Below are 21448 nucleotides of genomic sequence, written 5' to 3'. Positions count from 1 at the left end.
CATGTGTTCACACTATTGGAGAGGCTGTTCGTACAAAATAATTGGGCATGCACACATGTTTGATACATTGGTTCATTCCAACATTAAATTATGCAACCCTTTATGGAGGAGGATGGTCACATGTAAATTCCAACGCAAAATGAATCAAAGAAGTAGATTTCATTCAATGTAGGGAATACAAGGTAGTGTGCAATGAGTAGTGAATATTTAACTCGATTTGAGGCAACATTGTACGAACTAACGAAATTCATGCAAATATTTGTAGGGCATAGAGGTAACAAAAGGGAAGTCACATGGAGTTGGTGCCCTAGTTAAACTAGCATAGGGCCATAATGTTTGGAATAATTGTGTTGATGGGGTGGCATTGGTTCGTGCACCCTATGATGTTCTATTGGGATACATGAAGGGTGTGTTAGAGAGTCATTCCATTGGGTGAACATAAAGCATAGATTGAACTGAAAGGTTTTATACACATAAATTTGAGGATAGATGTAGTTGAGAGGCGACCAAACTTTTGCACTATTGGACTAAGGGGCACAAGTTGAGACAATCTGAGAGAATTCAAGGTATAGCAACGTATTGACACATTTTATTGCGTATATGGAAAGGGAAGCATTCATGGAGAAAGTGGGAATTTTTGGGTGATAAATTACCTAGGTCGAGAAGCAACTAGGCAAGTCACTCAACCAAGGGTTAGCACAAACCAAGAGTTGCAACTACATGGTAAAAGAGTGATATCTGCATGATGATCTATGAATCGTCTAGATGACTCGTGAACATAGATGAGCCATGCATGTTTAATGTATCCATGTAATATTTCTATGAGCTAAGAGCTCTGCACTTGTAACACTTTGTAAAATTGTATTAGGAGCTAGGCTAGTTGGGTTGCTTGACAATATAAAAAATCACTTATGTTCCCAATTTCTCTTTGTATCATTATATGTGGTTGTATTGTTGTGCACACTTGTTTAAGTGGTAAATCATAACAAGCGCCAATTGAATTAGACTTATAGTGAATGAGGTGTAGTCCAAAGTCACGTAGTCTTAGATTGGACAAATTAACAAGATACAATGAATCACAATGTTGCACGACCTATAGAGCCAACTAATTTGGGTGTGCGCCTAGATAGAATATAGGAACATGAGAGTTAAGGTTTCACAAACTTCCCCATCATAAAAACTAGGGCATGAGAAATAGCCACCTCAAAACTTTGAGGGGGTGACCCCCTCTAAAAGAAAAATTCATGGCCAAAGCCAAATCACTATCCAAGCAACTTTAAAATCTCCAAACATTTTTAATAGATCTTCTGTAGAAAAGTAATGTCCTCATAATGGCTTAAAACAAGATTTTTTTTTTTTTTAATATTTACATGTCTACTTGTTTCTTATAATCTTTTAAAAGTAAATAAATAATAAATAGTATTTGTTTTATATGTATACAAAACGAAAAAAAAAATTAAATCATTCATTTAATATAAATTATTAGCTTAATAATGTATTAATGATATTTAATTTCCATTTTAAAAATTTGCAAAACCATCCACTTTACTCTTTCTCCAACTAAATTTAATCCAATTTATAATTATGAGTAAAGATCTATCTTAACCCTAGATTTATTAAACATTGAAAATGATCAAATCTCTTGAGGTGCAAACCTCTTTTACCCTACAAAACCTAAAGAAGGGTTTTCACCTTCAAAGATTTGATCTCTCTTTGAACTTGATAGATCAAGGGTTAAGATTCATCTATGTTGGTTAACTTTAAATCTCTTTCTTTTTCTATATAAAAAGTTGATATAAAAATATTTTAAATAATATAGGTATTGAAATATTTTATTTATGATCAATATTAAAATATATTTTATTTATCTTTCCTACCTATATGAAGTTGATATTAAAATATTAGTAAACATAATTGTTATGTCAACTCTCTATTGAGCATGGAAGGAATTTCACATCTCCTTCATTGTAGGTTGTACTATAAACAATATTATATTAGATGTCACTTGTAAAGTACAAATTAAATGTCAAAAGAACTTGATACTAAAAGTAAATATAAAACATTTAAATAATTTAGAAAATTTTCACTATCAATTACTTTATCTCTCTATACATGTTTTGTGGTAAAACTATGTTATTTACTATAAACATATAACAATATTTTATTTATAACAAATATTAAAAAAAAATTGTTATTTACATTTTTTTATATATATATATATATATATATATATATATATATATATATATGTAATTTAATTTAATTTAATTTAATTTAATTTAATGTTATGGACAATATCTCTCATAGAAAACTATAATTATGGACAATCTACATGAAAGGGTGGAATGAGAAACTTGATTTGGACATTAGGCATAAGTGAAGGTTTGATGACCCTATGGTAGAACCAAATGAAAGGGTGGATATGTTGATGGAGGCATGATCCAACTAGAAAGCATGATTAAATTTGGACTTGGATGAGCGTGTATTATCCAAATGATGAAATCAACTGAGTATGAGTTCATGTGGATGGTCGTTTTCTTGTGAGAGATAGGCTCAAGACAAAAAGTGAAACAAACAATGGGTGTTGTCAAGGAAACCGTCATGCGAGAGATGGATTCTTGGATTATTTCATTTTGGGAGTTCTACAAGGATTATTTGAGGTATTAGTTGACTTGGTGAAGCCAAGAGAAACTCATGAGAATGGAATTAAGACCATCTTAAGAAATTTTTCTTCAGAGGAGCCTTGGATACTTTCGAATATGTGGAAATCAATATGAAGTACTTGCATAAATTGAATAGGGGATTTAGGAAACTATGTTTAAAATCATCATGATGCCTTGGTGTGAGCGTGCTTGCATAGGTTAGTTGGGTCATGTAATGACTTAGCCATTGTGATAGAAGGCCAAATGATGGAACAAATTCTTATGGAAGAAATATGGTATGTTCCAAGGAACAAATAGAGGTAGAAAATGAGTCGACAAAGTAATATATTTATAGATAATTGAGATGGATAAAAATGAATTCCAGGAGACTTGGGTGATGACCACTTACCTTTTGTATGGCACATTAGTCTGGGTGGGGCATTCTTAAGGTACTTTTTCTAGTGCTAGATGTTTAAGAGGTTGGATTTCACAAGAGTATTGGTGTGGATGCACCTTTTTTGAGGAGGGTGTCGAATTTTTTGGGTGGATTTTCTTTGTCTTGGATAACTTTGAGAAGTATGTTGGAGACTTGGGAGGTGAGTTTGAGACCTTCCATTATAATGGCATCACATGGATGAAATAAGTTATAATATGAAATGATCACTTCAATGGATGAGAATAGTGAGGTAGGGTAGTTTGGTTTTGGGGTCATGTGGTATGTTCCATATTTGGGTGAGTAGATGGAGAGGAAGGAGAACTTGTGAGAAACAATAGCCATGTAGTTTTCATGATAGTTCATGTGACTTGGAGAAGGAATGAGTGGAAGAGTGAGTTGAAGAGATTGGTTTTGGGGTGATTTCGTGGAATAAAAATGAAAGGACTGCTTGACTTGAGACATGCATGAACGGATTGAGTTATTGATGGTGTGGGACAACTTTCAATGTGATAGATGTGCTTTCATATGGATGATTGAAGTGGTTAGACAAGAAATATAACTAATTTGGCACTTGGGTGATTTAGTGCATGGAACATGGTAAAGAGGTTAGACTTATAGGTGTAGATAAGATTTGGAAGTACAATATTTGAGTGTTGCGAAGGATCTCCTTCAAAAATACTAGTCATCAACAATTTTGATGTTTGAGGTTGAGCAGTGTGATTTACATGGGAAGAAACGACTAGATTAGACACAGGGAAGTGCACACTCATAGATTGGGTGTGAAGTTTTCTTGATCACCCATCTTGTTCAAAACATGGGAGCATGTACTGTGCGAAGATGTGGTAGTGATAGATGGTATATGGGCGGAACATAAGGCATGGCAGTTCAATATTTACATAGTTTTAAGGAAAATTGGGGTTTCTAGTCATCAAGAAATATAGGGTTTTCACTTGATAGAAATTTAGAGAGGTTGTTCGTACAAAATAAATGGGCATGCACACATGGTTGATACATTGGTTCATTCCAACATTAAATTATGCAACCCTGAATGGAGGAGGATGGTCACATGTAAATTCCAACGCAAAATGAATCAAAGAAGTAGATTGCATTCAATGTAGGGAATACAAGGTAGTGTGCAATGAGTAGTGAAGATTTAACTCGATTTGAGGTAACATTGTACAAACTAACGAAATTCATGAAAATCTTTGTATGGCATAGAGGTAACAAAAGGGAAGTCACATGGAGTTGGTGCCCTAGTTAAGCTAGCATAGGGCCATAATGTTTGGAATAATTGTGTTGATGGGGTGGCATTGGTTCGTGCACCCTATGATGTTCTATTGGGATACATGAAGGGTGTGTTAGAGAGTCATTCCATTGGGTGAACATAAAGCATAGATTGAATTGAAAGGTTTTATACACATAAATTTGAGGATAGATGCAGTTGAGAGGCGACCAAACTTTTGCACTATTGGACTAAGGGGCACAAGTTGAGACAATCTGAGAGCATTCAAGGTAGAGAAACTTGTTGACACATTTTATTTCATATTTGGAAAGGTAAGCATTCATGGAGAAAGTGGGAACTTTTGGGTGATAAATCACCTAGGTCGAGAAGCAACCAGGCAAGTCACTCAACCAAGGGTTAGCACAAACCAAGAGTTGCAACAACATGGTAAAAGAGTGATATCTGCATGATGATCTATGGATCGTCTAGATGACTCGTGAACATAGATGAGCCATGCATGTTTAATGTATCCATGTAATATTTCTATGAGTTAAGAGCTCTGCACTTGTAACACTTTGTAAAATTGTATTAGGAGCTAGGCTAGTTGGGTTTCTTGACAATATAAAAAATCACTTATGTTCCCAATTTCTCTTTGTATCATTATATGTGGTTGTATTGTTGTGCACACTTGTTTAAGTGGTAAATCATAACAAGCGCCAATTGAATTAGACTTATAGTGAATGAGATGTAGTCCAAAGTCATGCAGTCTTAGATTGGACAAATTAACAAGATACAATGAATCACAATGTTGCATGACCTATAGAGCCAACTAATTTGGGTGTGCGCCTGCATAGAATATAGGAACATGAGAGATAAGGTTTCACAAACTTCCCCATCATAAAAACTAGGGCATGAGAAATGGCCACCTCAAAACTTTGAGGGAGTGACCCCCTCTAAAAGCCAAATTCATGGCCAAAGCCAAATCACTATCCAAGCAACTTTAAAATATCCAAACATTTTTAATAGATCTTGTGTAGAAAAGTAATGTCCTCATAATGGCTTAAAACAAGATTTTTTTTTTTTTTAATATTTACATGTCTACTTGTTTCTTATAATCTTTTAAAAGTAAATAAATAATAAATAGTATTTGTTTTATATGTATACAAAACGAAAACAATTTTAAATCATTCATTTAATATAAATTGTTAGCTTAATAATGTATTAATGATATTTAATTTCCAATTTAAAAATTTGCAAAACCATCCACTTTACTCTTTCTCCAACTAAATTTAATCCAATTTATAATTATGAGTAAAGATCTATCTTAACCCTAGATTTATTAAACATTGAAAATGATCAAATCTCTTGAGGTGCAAACCTCTTTTACCCTACAAAACCTAAAGGAGGGTTTTCACCTTCAAAGATTTGATCTCTCTTTCAACTTGATAGATCAAGGGTTAAGATTCATCTATGTTGGTTAACTTTAAATCTTTTTCTTTTTCTATATATAAAGTTGATATAAAATTATTTTAAATAATATAGGTATTGAAATATTTTATTTATGATCAATATTAAAATATATTTTATTTATCTTTCCTACCTATATGAAGTTGATATTAAAATATTAGTAAACATAATTGTTATGTCAACTCTCTATTGAGCATGGAAGGAATTTCACATCTCCTTCATTGTAGGTTGTACTATAAACAATATTATGTTAGATGTCACTTGTAAAGTACAAATTAAATATCAAAACAAATTTATACTAAAAGTAAATATAAAACATTTAAATAATTTAGAAAATCTTCACTATCAATTACTTTATCTCTCTATATATGTTTTGTTGTAAAACTATGTTATTTACTATAAACATATAACAATATTTTATTTATAACAAATATTAAAAAAAAATTGTTATTAACATTGTTTTAATATATATATATATATATATATATATATATATATATATATATATATATATATATATATATATATATATATATATATATATATATATATATATATATATATATAGATATATATATATGTAATTTAATTTAATTTAATTTAATGTTATGGACAATATCTCTCATAGAAAACTATAATAATAGACAATCTACATGAAAGGGTGGAATGAGAAACTTGATTTGGACATTAGGCATAAGTGAAGGCTCGATGACCCTATGGTAGAACCAAATGAAAGGGTGGATATGTTGATGGAGGCATGATCCAACTAGAAAGCATGATTAAATTTGGACTTGGATGAGCGTGTATTATCCAAATGATGAAATCAACTGAGTATGAGTTCATGTGGATGGTCATTGCCTTGTGAGAGATAGGCTCAAGACAACAAGTGAGACAAACAATGGGTGTTGTCGAGGAAACCATCATGCGAGAGATGGATTCTTGGATTATTTCATTTTGGGAGTTCTACAAGGATTATTTGGGGTATTAGTTGACTTGGTGAAGCCAAGAGAAACTCATGAGAATGGAATTAAGATCATCGTATGAAATGTTTCTTCAGAGGAGCCTTGGATACTTTCAAATATGTGGAAATCAATATGAAGTACTTGCATAAATTGAATGGGGGATTTAGGAAACTATGTTGAAAATCATCATGATGCCTTGGTGTGAGTGTGCTTGCATAGGTTAGTTGGGCATGTAATGACTTAGCCATTGTGATATAAGGCCAAATGAAGGAACAAATGCTTAAGGAAGAAATATGGTATGTTCCAAGGAACAAATAGAGGTAGAAAATGAGTCGACAAAGTAATATATTTATAGATAATTGAGATGGATAAAAATGAATTCTAGGAGACTTGGGTGATGACCACTTACCTTTTGTATGGCACATTAGTTCGGGTGGGGCATTCTTAAGGTAGATTTTCTAGTGCTAGATGTTTAAGAGGTTGGATTTCACAAGAGTATTGGTGTGGATGCACCTTTTTTGAGGAGGGTGTCAAATTTTTTGGGTGTATTTTCTTTGTCTTGGATTACTTTGAGAAGTATGTTGGAGACTTGGGAGGTGAGTTTGAGACCTTCCTTTATCATGGCATCACATGGATGGAATAAGTTATAATATGAAATGATCACTTCAATGGATGAGAATAGTGAGGTAGGGTAGTTTGGTTTTGGGGTCATGTGGTATGTTCCATATTTGTGTGAGTAGATGGAGAGGAAGGAGAACTTGTGAGAAACAATAGCCATGTAGTTTTCATGATAGTTCATGTGACTTGGAGAAGGAATGAGTGGAAGAGTGGGTTGAAGAGATTGGTTTTGGGGTGATTTCGTGGAATAAAAATGAAAGGACTGCTTGGCTTGAGACATGCATGAATGGATTGAGTTATTGATGGTGTGGGACAACTTTCAATGTGATAGATGTGCTTTCATATGGATGATTGAAGTGGTTAGACAAGAAATCTAACTAATTTGGCACTTGGGTGATTTAGTGCATGCAACATGGTAAAGAGGTTAGACTTATAGGTGTAGATAAGATTTGGAAGTACAATATTTGAGTGTTGCGAAGGATCTCCTTCAAAAATACTAGACATCAACAATTTTGATGTTTGAGGTTGAGCAGTGTGATTTACATGGGAAGAAACAACTAGATTAGACATAGGGAAGTGCACACTCATAGATTGGGTGTGAAGTTTGCTTGATCACCCATCTTGTTCAAAACATGGGAGCATGTAGTGTGCGAAGATGTGGTAGTGATAGATGGTATATGGGCGGAACATAAGGCATGGCAGTTCAATATTTACATAGTTTTAAGGAAAATTGGGGTTTCTAGTCATCGAGAAATATAGGGTTTTCACTTGATAGAAATTTTGGGCTTCTAGTGGCATAAAACTTAGGGGTTTCAATGGAGGATGGGAGCACTGATTCAGGTGAATTTGGAGATAAAAAAAAAATTGTGAAAGTTGTTGGGAATGGAAATGACTATGGGTGGTGGATGTAAGACCCCTAGTTGAGCAATCATATGACCAACCTATGGAATGCCATATTGAGATGATAGAATTGCAAAATTTGGGGTTGTCACATGGCGCGACGAGCATGCTTAGTAATGAAAAGGATAAGTTCATTTTATATTAGGCATGTTGAACACCCTACATGAGAAAACACACAAAGGGGATTTGGGAACACCAACTTAATATGTATGATTATTCATGATCGAGGTTGATTCCACATCAGATGAGTTATAATGTCATGTGAAATGCACACCGCATAGGTTGGCTAACTAAGGAATAAACATGTGTTCACACTATTGGAGAGGTTGTTCATACAAAATAATTGGGCATGCACACATGTTTGATACATTGGTTCATTCCAACATTAAATTATGCAACCCTTTATGGAGGAGGATGGTCACATGTAAATTCCAACGCAAAATGAATCAAAGAAGTAGATTTCATTCAATGTAGGGAATACAAGGTAGTGTGCAATGAGTAGTGAAGATTTAACTCGATTTGAGGAAACATTGTACGAACTAACGAAATTCATGCAAATCTTTGTAGGGCATAGAGGTAACAAAAGGGAAGTCACATGGAGTTGGTGCCCTAGTTAAACTAGCATAGGGCCATAATATTTGGAATAATTGTGTTGATGAGATGGCATTGGTTCGTGCACCCTATGATGTTCTATTGGGATACATGAAGGGTGTGTTAGAGAGTCATTCCTTTGGGTGAACTTAAAGCATAGATTGAACTGAAAGGTTTTATATACATAAATTTGAGGATAGATGTAGTTCAGAGGCGACCAAACTTTTGCACTATTGGACTAAGGGGCACAAGTTGAGACAATCTGAGAGCATTCAAGGTATAGCAACGTGTTGACACATTTTATTGCATATATGGAAAGGGAAGCATTCATGGAGAAAGTGGGAATTTTTGGGTGATAAATCACCTAGGTCGAGAAGCAACTAGGCAAGTCACTCAACCAAGGGTTAGCAGAAACCAAGAGTTGCAACAACATGGTAAAAGAGTGATATCTGCATGATGATCTATGAATCGTCTAGATGACTCGTGAACATAGATGAGCCATGCATGTTTAATGTATCCATGTAATATTTCTATGAGCTAAGAGCTCTGCACTTGCAACACTTTGTAAAATTGTATTAGGAGCTAGGCTAGTTGGGTTGCTTGACAATTTAAAAAATCACTTATGTTCCCAATTTCTCTTTGTATCATTATATGTGGTTGTATTGTTGTGCACACTTGTTTAAGTGGTAAATCATAACAAGCGCCAATTGAATTAGACTTATAGTGAATGAGGTGTAGTCCAAAGTCACGTAGTCTTAGATTGGACAAATTAACAAGATACAATGAATCACAATGTTGCATGACCTATAGAGCCAACTAATTTGGGTGTGCGCCTAGATAGAATATAGGAACATGAGAGTTAAGGTTTCACAAACTTCCCCATCATAAAAACTAGGGCATGAGAAATAGCCACCTCAAAACTTTGAGGGGGTGATCCCCTCTAAAAGCAAAATTCATGGCCAAAGCCAAATCACTATCCAAGCAACTTTAAAATCTCCAAACATTTTTAATAGATCTTGTGTAGAAAATTAATGTCCTCATAATGTCTTAAAACAAGATTTTTATTTTTTTTTTAATATTTACATGTCTACTTGTTTCTTATAATCTTTTAAAAGTAAATAAATAATAAATAGTATTTGTTTTATATGTATACAAAACGAAAAAAAAAATAAATCATTCATTTAATATAAATTATTAGCTTAATAATGTATTAATGATATTTAATTTCCATTTTAAAAATTTGCAAAACCATCCACTTTACTCTTTCTCCAACTAAATTTAATCCAATTTATAATTATGAGTAAAGATCTATCTTAACCCTAGATTTATTAAACATTGAAAATGATCAAATCTCTTGAGGTGCAAACCTCTTTTACCCTACAAAACCTAAAGAAAGGTTTTCACCTTCAAAGATTTGATCTCTCTTTGAACTTGGTAGATCAAGGGTTAAGATTCATCTATGTTGGTTAACTTTAAATCTTTTTCTTTTTCTATATATAAAGTTGATATAAAATTATTTTAAATAATATAGGTATTGAAATATTTTATTTATGATCAATATTAAAATATATTTTATTTATCTTTCCTACATATATGAAGTTGATATTAAGATATTAGTAAACATAATTGTTATGTCAACCCTCTATTGAGCATGGAAGGATTTCACATCTCCTTCATTGTAGGTTGTACTATAAACAATATTATATTAGATGTCACTTGTAAAGTACAAATTATATATCAAAAGAACTTGATACTAAAAGTAAATATAAAACATTTAAATAATTTAGAAAATTTTCACTATCAATTACTTTATCTCTCTATATATGTTTTGTTGTAAAACTATGTTATTTACTATAAACATATAACAATATTTTATTTATAACAAATATTAAAAAAAAATATTGTTATTAACATTTTTTAATAGATATATATATATATATATAAATGTAAGTTAATTTAATTTAATTTAATTTAATGTTATGGACAATATCTCTCATAGAAAACAATAATTATAGACAATCTACATGAAAGGGTGGAATGAGAAACTTGATTTGGACATTAGGCATAAGTGAAGGCTCGATGACCCTATGGTAGAACCAAATGAAAGGGTGGATATGTTGATGGAGGCATGATCCAACTAGAAAGCATGATTAAATTTGGACTTGGATGAGCGTGTATTATCCAAATGATGAAATCAACTGAGTATGAGTTCATGTGGATGGTCATTGCCTTGTGAGAGATAGGCTCAAGACAACAAGTGAGACAAACAATGGGGGTTGTCGAGGAAACCATCATGCAAGAGATGGATTCTTGGATTATTTCATTTTGGGAGTTCTATAAGGATTATTTGGGGTATTAGTTGACTTGGTGAAGCCAAGAGAAACTCATGAGAATGGAATTAAGACCATCGTAAGAAATTTTTCTTCAGAGGAGCCTTGGATACTTTCGAATATGTGGAAATCAATATGAAGTACTTGCATAAATTGAATGGGGGATTTAGGAAACTATGTTTAAAATCATCATGATGCCTTGGTGTGAGCGTGCTTGCATAGGTTAGTTGGGCATGTAATGACTTAGCCATTGTGATAGAAGGCCAAATGATGGAACAAATGCTTAAGGAAGAAATATGGTATGTTCCAAGGAACAAATAGAGGTAGAAAATGAGTGGACAAAGTAATATATTTATAGATAATTGAGATGGATAAAAATGAATTCCAGGAGACTTGGGTGATGACCACTTACCTTTTGTATGGGACATTAGTCCGGGTGGGGCATTCTTAAGGTACATTTTCTAGTGCTAGATGTTTAAGAGGTTGGATTTCACAAGAGTATTGGTGTGGATGCACCTTTTTTGAGGAGGGTGTCAAATTTTTTGGGTGGATTTTCTTTGTCTTGGATAACTTTGAGAAGTATGTTGGAGACTTGGGAGGTGAGTTTGAGACCTTCCTTTATCATGGCATCACATGGATGGAATAAGTTATAATATGAAATGATCACTTCAATGGATGAGAATAGTGAGGTAGGGTAGTTTGGTTTTGGGGTCATGTGGTATGTTCCATATTTGGGTGAGTAGATGGAGAGGAAGGAGAACTTGTGAGAAACAATAGCCATGTAGTTTTCATGATAGTTCATGTGACTTGGAGAAGGAATGAGTGGAAGAGTGGGTTGAAGAGATTGGTTTTGGGGTGATTTCGTGGAAGAAAAATGAAAGGACTGCTTGGCTTGAGACATGCATGAATGGATTGATTTATTGATGGTGTGGGACAGCTTTCAATGTGATAGATGTGCTTTCATATGGATGATTGAAGTGGTTAGACAAGAAATCTAACTAATTTGGCACTTGGGTGATTTAGTGCATGCAACATGGTAAAGAGGTTAGACTTATAGGTGTAGATAAGATTTGGAAGTACAATATTTGAGTGTTGCGAAGGATCTCCTTCAAAAATACTAGACATCAACGATTTTGATGTTTGAGGTAGCTCAATGTGATTTACATTGGAAGAAACAACTATATTAGACACAGGGAAGTGCACACTCATAGATTGGGTGTGAAGTTTGCTTGATCACCCATCTTGTTCAAAACATTGGAGCATGTAGTGTGCGAAGATGTGGTAGTGATAGATGGTATATGGGCAGAACATAAGGCATGGCAGTTCAATATTTACATAGTTTTAAGGAAAATTGGGGTTTCTAGTCATCGAGAAATATAGGGTTTTCACTTGATAGAAATTTTGGGCTTCTAATGGCATAAAACTTAGGGGTTTCAATGGAGGATGGGAGCATTGATTTAGGTGAATTTGGAGATAAATAAATAAATAAATACATAAATAAAAAAATTGTGAAAGTTGTTGGGAATGGAAGTGACTATGGGTGGTAGATGTAAGACACCTAGTTGAGCAATCATATGACCAACTTATGGAATTCCATATTGAGATGATAGAATTGCAAAATTTGGGGTTGTCACATGGCGTGATGAGCATGCTTAGCAATGAAAAGGATAAGTTCATTTTATATTAGGCATGTTGAACACTCTACATGAGAAAACACACAAAGGGGATTTGGGAACACCAACTTAATATGTATGATTCTTCATGATCGAGGTTGATTCCACATCAGATGAGTTACAATGTCATGTGAAATGCACACTGCATAGGTTGGCTAACTAAGGAATAAACATGTGTTCACACTATTAGAGAGGTTTTTCATACAAAATAAATGGGCATGCACACATGGTTGATACATTGGTTCATTCCAACATTAAATTATGCAACCCTTTATGGAGGAGGATGGTCACATGTAAATTCCAACGCAAAATGAATCAAAGAAGTAGATTTCATTCAATGTAGGGAATACAAGGTAGTGTGCAATGAGTAGTGAAGATTTAACTCGATTTGAGGCAACATTGTACGAACTAACGAAATTCATGCAAATCTTTGTAGGGCATAGAGGTAACAAAAGGGAAGTAACATGGAGATGGTACCCTAGTTAAACTAGCATAGGGCCATAATGTTTGGAATAATTGTGTTGATGGGGTGGCATTGGTTCGTGCACCCTATGATGTTCTATTGGGATACATGAAGGGTGTGTTAGAGAGTCATTCCATTGGGTGAACTTAAAGCATAGATTGAACTGAAAGATTTTATACACATAAGTTTGAGGATAGATGCAGTTGAGAGGTGACCAAAATTTTGCACTATTGGACTAAGGGGCACAAGTTAAGACAATCTGAGAGCATACAAGGTAGAGCAACGTGTTGACACATTTTATTGCGTATTTGGAAAGGGAAGCATTCATTGAGAAAGTGGGAATTTTTGGGTGATAAATCACCTAGGTCGAGAAGCAACCAGGCAAGTCACTCAACCGAGGGTTAGCACAAACCAAGAGTTTCAACAACATGGTAAAAGAGTGATATCTGCATGATGATCTATGGATCGTCTAGATGACTCGTGAACATAGATGAGCCATGCATGTTTAATGTATCCATGTAATATTTCTATGAGCTAAGAGCTCTACACTTGTAACACTTTGTAAAATTGTATTAGGAGCTAGGCTAGTTGGGTTGCTTGACAATACAAAAAATCACTTATGTTCCCAATTTCTCATTTGTATCATTATATGTGGTTGTATTGTTGTGCACACTTGTTTAAGTGGTAAATCATAACAAGCGCCAATTGAATTAGACTTATAGTGAATGAGGTGTAGTCCAAAGTCACGTAGTCTTAGATTGGACAAATTAACAAGATACAATGAATCACAATGTTGCACGACCTATAGAGCCAACTAATTTGGGTGTGCGCCTGGATAGAATATAGGAACATGAGAGTTAAGGTTTCACAAACTTCCCCATCATGAAAACTAGGGCATGAGAAATAGCCACCTCAAAACTTTGAGGGGGTGACCCCCTCTAAAAGCCAAATTCATGGCCAAAGCCAAATCACTATCCAAGCAACTTTAAAATCTCCAAACGTTTTTAATAGATCTTGTGTAGAAAAGTAATGTCCTCATAATGGCTTAAAACAAGATTTCTTTTTTTTTATATTTACATGTCTACTTGTTTCTTATAATATTTTAAAAGTAAATAAATAATAAATAGTATTTGTTTTATATGTATACAAAACGAAAACAATTTTAAATCATTCATTTAATATAAATTATTAGCTTAAAAATGTATTAATGATATTTAATTTCCAATTTAAAAATTTGCAAAACCATCCACTTTACTCTTTCTCCAACTAAATTTAATAGAATTTATAATTATGAGTAAAGATCTATCTTAACCCTAGATTTATTAAACATTGAAAATGATCAAATCTCTTGAGGTGCAAACCTCTTTTACCCTACAAAATCTAAAGAAGGGTTTTCACCTTCAAAGATTTGATCTCTCTTTGAACTTGATAGATCAAGGGTTAAGATTCATCTATGTTGGTTAACTTTAAATCTTTTTCTTTTTCTATATATAAAGTTGATATAACATTATTTTAAATAATATAGGTATTGAAATATTTTATTTATGATCAATATTAAAATATATTTTATTTATCTTTCCTACCTATATGAAGTTGATATTAAAATATTAGTAAACATAATTGTTATGTCAACTCTCTATTGAGCATGGAAGGAATTTCACATCTCCTTCATTGTAGGTTGTACTATAAACAATATTATATTAGATGTCACTTGTAAAGTACAAATTAAATATCAAAAGAACTTGATACTAAAAGTAAATATAAAACATTTAAATAATTTAGAAAATTTTCACTATCAATTACTTTATCTCTCTATATATGTTTTATTGTAAAACTATGTTATTTACTATAAACATATAACAATATTTTATTTATAACAAATATTAAAAAAAATTGTTATTAACATTTTTTTAATATATATATATATATATATATATAGTTTAATTTAATTTAATGTAATGTTATGGAAAATATCTCTCATAGAAAAATATAATTATGGACAATCTACATGAAAGGGTGGAATGAGAAACTTGATTTGGACATTAGGCATAAGTGAAGGCTCGATGACCCTATGGTAGAACCAAATGAAAGGGTGGATATGTTGATGGAGGCATGATCCAACTAGAAAGCATGATTAAATTTGGACTTGGATGAGCGTGTATTATCCAAATGATGAAATCAACTGAGTATGAGTTCATGTGGATGGTCGTTTTCTTGTGAGAGATAGGCTCAAGACAAAAAGTGAGACAAACAATGGGTGTTGTCGAGGAAACCATCATGCGAGAGATGGATTCTTGGATTATTTCATTTTGGGAGTTCTACAAGGATTATTAGTTGACTTGGTGAAGCCAAGAGAAACTCATGAGAATGGAATTAATACCATCGTAAGAAATTTTTCTTCAGAGGAGCCTTGGATACTTTCGAATATGTGGAAATCAATATGAAGTACTTTCATAAATTGAATGGGGGATTTAGGAAACTATGTTTAAAATCATCATGATGCCTTGGTGTGAGCGTGCTTGCATAGGTTAGTTGGGTCATGTAATGACTTAGCCATTGTGATAGAAGGCCAAATGATGGAACAAATGCTTAAGGAAGAAATATGGTATGTTCCAAGGAACAAATAGAGGTAGAAAATGAGTCGACAAAGTAATATATTTATAGATAATTGAGATGGATAAAAATGAATTCCAGGGGACTTGGGTGATGACCACTTACCTTTTGTATGGCACATTAGTCCTGGTGGGGCATTCTTAAGGTACATTTTCCAGTGCTAGGTGTTTAAGAGGTTGGATTTCACAAGAGTATTGGTGTGGATGCACCTTTTTTGAGGAGGGTGTCGAATTTTTTGGGTGGATTTTCTTTGTCTTGTATAACTTTGAGAAGTATGTTGGAGACTTGGGAGGTGAGTTTGAGACCTTCCTTTGTCATGGCATCACATGGATGGAATAAGTTATAATATGAAATGATCACTTCAATGGATGAGAATAGTGAGGTAGGGTAGTTTGGTTTTGGGGTCATGTGGTATGTTCCATATTTGGGTGAGTAGGTGGAGAGGAAGGAGAACTTGTGAGAAACAATAGCCATGTAGTTTTCATGATAGTTCATGTGACTTGGAGAAGGAATGAGTGGAAGAGTGGGTTGAAGAGATTGGTTTTGGGGTGATTTCGTGGAATAAAAATGAAAGGACTGCTTGGCTTGAGACATGCATGAATGGATCGAGTTATTGATGGTGTGGGATAACTTTCAATGTGATAGATGTGCTTTCATATGGATGATTGAAGTGGTTAGACAAGAAATATAACTAATTTGGCACTTGGGTGATTTAGTGCATGCAACATTGTAAAGAGGTTAGACTTATAGGTGTAGATAAGATTTGGAAGTACAATATTTGAGTGTTGCAAAGGATCTCCTTCAAAAATACTAGACATCAACAATTTTGATGTTTGAGGTTGAGTAGTGTGATTTACATGGGAAGAAACAACTAGATTAGACACGAGTGCACACTCATAGATTGGGTGTGAAGTTTGCTTGATCACCCATCTTGTAGTGCGCGAAGATGTGATAGTGATAGATGGTATATGGGTGGAACATAAGGCATGGCAGTTCAATATTTACATAGTTTTAAGGAAAATTGGGGTTTCTATTCATCGAGAAATATAGGGTTTTCACTTGATATAAATTTTGGGCTTCTAGTGGCATAAAACTTAGGGGTTTCAATGGAGGATGGGAGCACTGATTCAAGTGAAGTTGGTGATAAAAAAAAAAATTGAAAGTTGTTGGGGATGGAAATGACTATGGGTGGTGGATGTAAGACCCCTAGTTGAGCGATCATATGACCAACCTATGGGATGCCATATTGAGATGATAGAATTGCAAAATTTGGGGTTGTCACATGGCGCGACGAGCATGCTTAGCAATGGAAAGGATAAGTTCATCTTATATTAGGCATGTTGAACACCCTACATGAGAAAATACACAAAGGGGATTTGGGGACACCAACTTAATATGTATGATTCTTCATGATTGAGGTTGATTCCACATCAAATGAGTTATAATGTCATGTGAAATGCACACCGCATAGGTTGGCTAACTAAGCAATAAACATGCGTTCACACTATTAGAGAGGTTGTTCGTACAAAATAAATGGGCATGCACACATGGTTGATACATTGGTTCAATCCAACATTAAATTATGCAACCCTTTATGGAGGAGGATGGTCACATATAAATTCCAACGCAAAATGAATCAAAGAAGTAGATTGCATTCAATGTAGGGCATACAAGGTAGTGTGCAATGAGTAGTGAAGACTTAACTCAATTTGAGGCAAGATTGTACGAACTAACGAAATTCATGCAAATCTTTGTAGGGCATAGAGGTAACAAAAGGGAAGTCACATGGAGTTGGTGCCCTAGTTAAACTAGCATAGGGCCATAATTTTTGGAATAATTTTGTTGATGGGGTGGCGTTGGTTCGTGCACCCTATGATGTTCTAATGGGATACATGAAGGGTGCGTTAGAGAGTCATGTCATTGGGTGAACATAATGCATAGATTGAACTGAAATGATTTATACACAGAAATTTGAGGATAGATGCAATTGAGAGGTGACCAAAATTTTGCACTATTGGACTAAGGGGCACAAGTTGAGACAATCTGAGAGCATTCAAGGTAGAGCAACGTGTTGACACACTTTATTGGGTGTTTGGAAAGGGAAGCATTCATGGATAAAGTGGGAATTTTTGGGTGATAAATCACCTAGGTCGAGAAGCAACCAGGCAAAACACTCAACCAAGGGTTAGCACAAACCAAGAGTTGCAACAACATGGTAAAAGAGTGATATTTGCATGATGATCTATGGATCGTCTAGATGACTCGTGAACATAGATGAGCCATGCATGTTTAATGTATCCATGTAATCTTTCTATGAGCCAAGAGCTCTGCACTTGTAACACTTTGTAAAATTATATTAGGAGCTAGGCTAGTTGGGTTGCTTGATAATATAAAAAATCACTTATGTCCCAAATTTCTCTTTGTATCATTGTATGTGGTTGTATTGTTGTGCACACTTGTTTAAGTGGTAAATCATAACAAGCGCCAATTGAATTAGACTTATAGTGAATGAGGTGTAGTCCAAAGTCACGTAGTCTTAGATTGGACAAATTAACAAGGTACAATGAATCACAATGTTGCATGACCTATAGAGCCAACTAATTTGGGTGCATGCCTGGGTAGAATATAGCAGCATGAGAGTTAAGGTTTCACAAACTTCCCCATCCTAAAAACTAGGGCATGAGAAATAGCCACCTCAAAATTTTGAGGGGGTGACCCCTTCTAAAAGCCAAATTCATGGCTAAATCCAAATCACTATCAAAGCAACTTTAAAATCTCCAAAGATGTTTAATAGATCTTATGTAGAGAAGTAATGTCCTCATAATGGCTTAAAACAAGATTTTTTTTTTTTTTAATATTTACATGTCTACTGGTTTTTTAAAATCTTTTAAAAGTAAATAAATAATAAATAGTATTTGTTTTATATGTATACAAAACCAAAACAATTTTAAATCATTCATTTAACATAAATTATTAGCGTAATAGTGTATTAACGATATTTAATTTCCAATTTAAAAATTTGCAAAACCATCCACTTTACTCTTACTCCAACTAAATTTAATCCAATTTATAATTATGAGCAAAGCTCTGTCTTAACCCTAGATTTCTTAAACATTGAAAATGATCAAATCTGTTGAGGTGCAAACCTCTTTTACCCTACAAAACCTAAAGAAGGGTTTTCACCTCCAAAGGTTTGATCTCTCTTTGAACTTGATAGATAAGGGTTAAGATTCATCTATGTTGGTTAACTTTAAATCTTTTTCTTTTTCTATATATAAAGTTGATATAAAATTATTTTAAATAATATAGGTATTGAAATATTTTATTTATGATCAATATTAAAATATATTTTATTTATCTTTCCTACCTATATGAAGTTGATATTAAAATATTAGTAAACATAGTTGTTCATATGTCAACTCTCTATTGAGCATGGAAGGAATTTCACATCTCCTTCATTGTAGGTTGTACTATAAATAATATTATATTAGATGTCACTTGTAAAGTACAAATTAAAGATCAAAAGAACTTGATACTAAAAGTAAATATAAAAAATTTAAATAATTTAGAAAATTTCACTATCAATTACTTTATCTCTCTATATATTTTGTTGTAAAACTTTATTATTTACTATAAACATATAACAATATTTTATTTATAACAAATATTAAAAAAAAATTGTTATTAACACTTTTTTTTAATATATATATATATATATATATATATATATATATATATATAATTTAATTTAATTTAATGTTACGGACAATATCTCTCATAGAAAACTATAATTAAAATAATAACTATATCAATTTATAATTATAATAAAAAAATATTTATAAAAAATTAAATTGCATTATTTATCTTAATAATATTGCTTCTAGATTGCAATCGTGACGTGTGTTATAAATTAGGCAGGTATTAAGGTAATCTATTTTAGTAAATGCTATCACGAGTCCAACATAGTCTGATAGTGACAGACGTTGAAAAAAAGGTACGGCACGGAACAGTTTCTACGAAACAGCCATGGAAAACAAATTGTACTGTATTTTTCACTAGACCTCTGCCCTCGTCGTCTTCCCCCTTCTTTTCGGACAGCTTATGAGAGGCGTCTATTCTATTCTTAACTTACTTATATTTCAAATGTGACACAAGAAATGATATACCAACAATCAAAGGACACAAAGAAAGGAAAAAAAGCACTTGTCCATATGGGTACCATAAACACTAATATTCAACACATAAGGCGAATGAACTTGCACATTAATCTTAGACAGATTCATAATCGACCAGAACCATCACGTGCTCACAATATATAATTAAAGACAAATTTAAAGATAATTGACACATGCAAATTATTTTCAAAGTTCCATAATTTAATAACGTGTAATGATCCAAAGCATTAGCTCTGGTCATGTGGGTTAATAGTAGCAACGTTGTGAGTCAAAGAAAATTTATATAATTAGTTTTATGTATTTTGGCAAAGTGTCAAGGCATTTTAATACACTATTGAAGTGACAAAGTTCCTCACATAAATCTGATTCTCAACCTTGCAAAGATAGATCCTGTTCAAAACAATTTTTATGTTTGAGGTTGAGTAGCGTGATTGACATGGGAAGAAACAACTAGATTAGAGATGGAGAAGTGCACACTCACGGATTGGGTGTGAAGTTGGCTTGATCACCCAACGTGTTCAAAACATGGGAGCATGCAGTGTGCGAAGACATGATGAAGATAGTTGATGTATGGGAGGAATATAAGTCATTGCAATTCAACACTTAGATAGTTGGAAGGAAAATTTGGGTTTCTAGCTATCGAGAAATATAGGGTTTTCATTTGATAGAAATATGGGATTTTAGTGAAACAAAACTTCGGGTTATAGGGGCATTAATTCAAGCAAAGTTGAAGATAATAATATATATTTATTTTTTTATTTTACTTATTATTATTATTATTATTTGGAGGTTATTGGGGATGGAAATGATTATGAGTGGAGGATGTTGTAAGACCCCTAATTGATCAACTACATGAGCAACTTATGGGATGCCATATTGAAATATTAGAATGTAGGATTGTCACATGGCGAGACGAGCATGCTTAGAAATGAAATGGGCAAGTTGATCTTATACTGGGCGGGTTGGATTTCCTACATGATAAAACACAAAAGGGGGACTTGGGAACACAAATTAATATGCATGACGCTTCACGATCAAAGTTGTTTGCACATCAAATGAGTTGGCAGGTCATGTGAAATGAACATCGCACAGGATGGCTCATGAAGGAATAAACACGTGTGCACACTATTAGAGAGGTTGGGTGTATAAAAGAAATGGGCATGCACACATGGCTGAGAGGTTAGCTCATTCTAACATTGAATAAGGCAACGCTTCGTGGAGGAGGATGGTCACATATAAATTCTAGCGTGGAATGAACTAAAGAATTTGATTGTATTCGATGCAAGGCATACAAGATAGTGTGCAATATATAGCTAAGACTTAGCTCGATTTGAGGCAAGAGTGTATGAACTAAGG

The sequence above is a fragment of the Pinus tabuliformis genome, chromosome 2_2 (assembly GCF_031772625.1).
Source record: "Pinus tabuliformis cultivar Carrire ecotype Pingquan chromosome 2_2, CPIR1, whole genome shotgun sequence".
In the NCBI taxonomy this organism is placed as follows: domain Eukaryota; kingdom Viridiplantae; phylum Streptophyta; class Pinopsida; order Pinales; family Pinaceae; genus Pinus; species Pinus tabuliformis.
The sequence above is the reverse complement of the archived record's forward strand: the minus strand, read 5'-3'. Positions refer to the sequence as shown.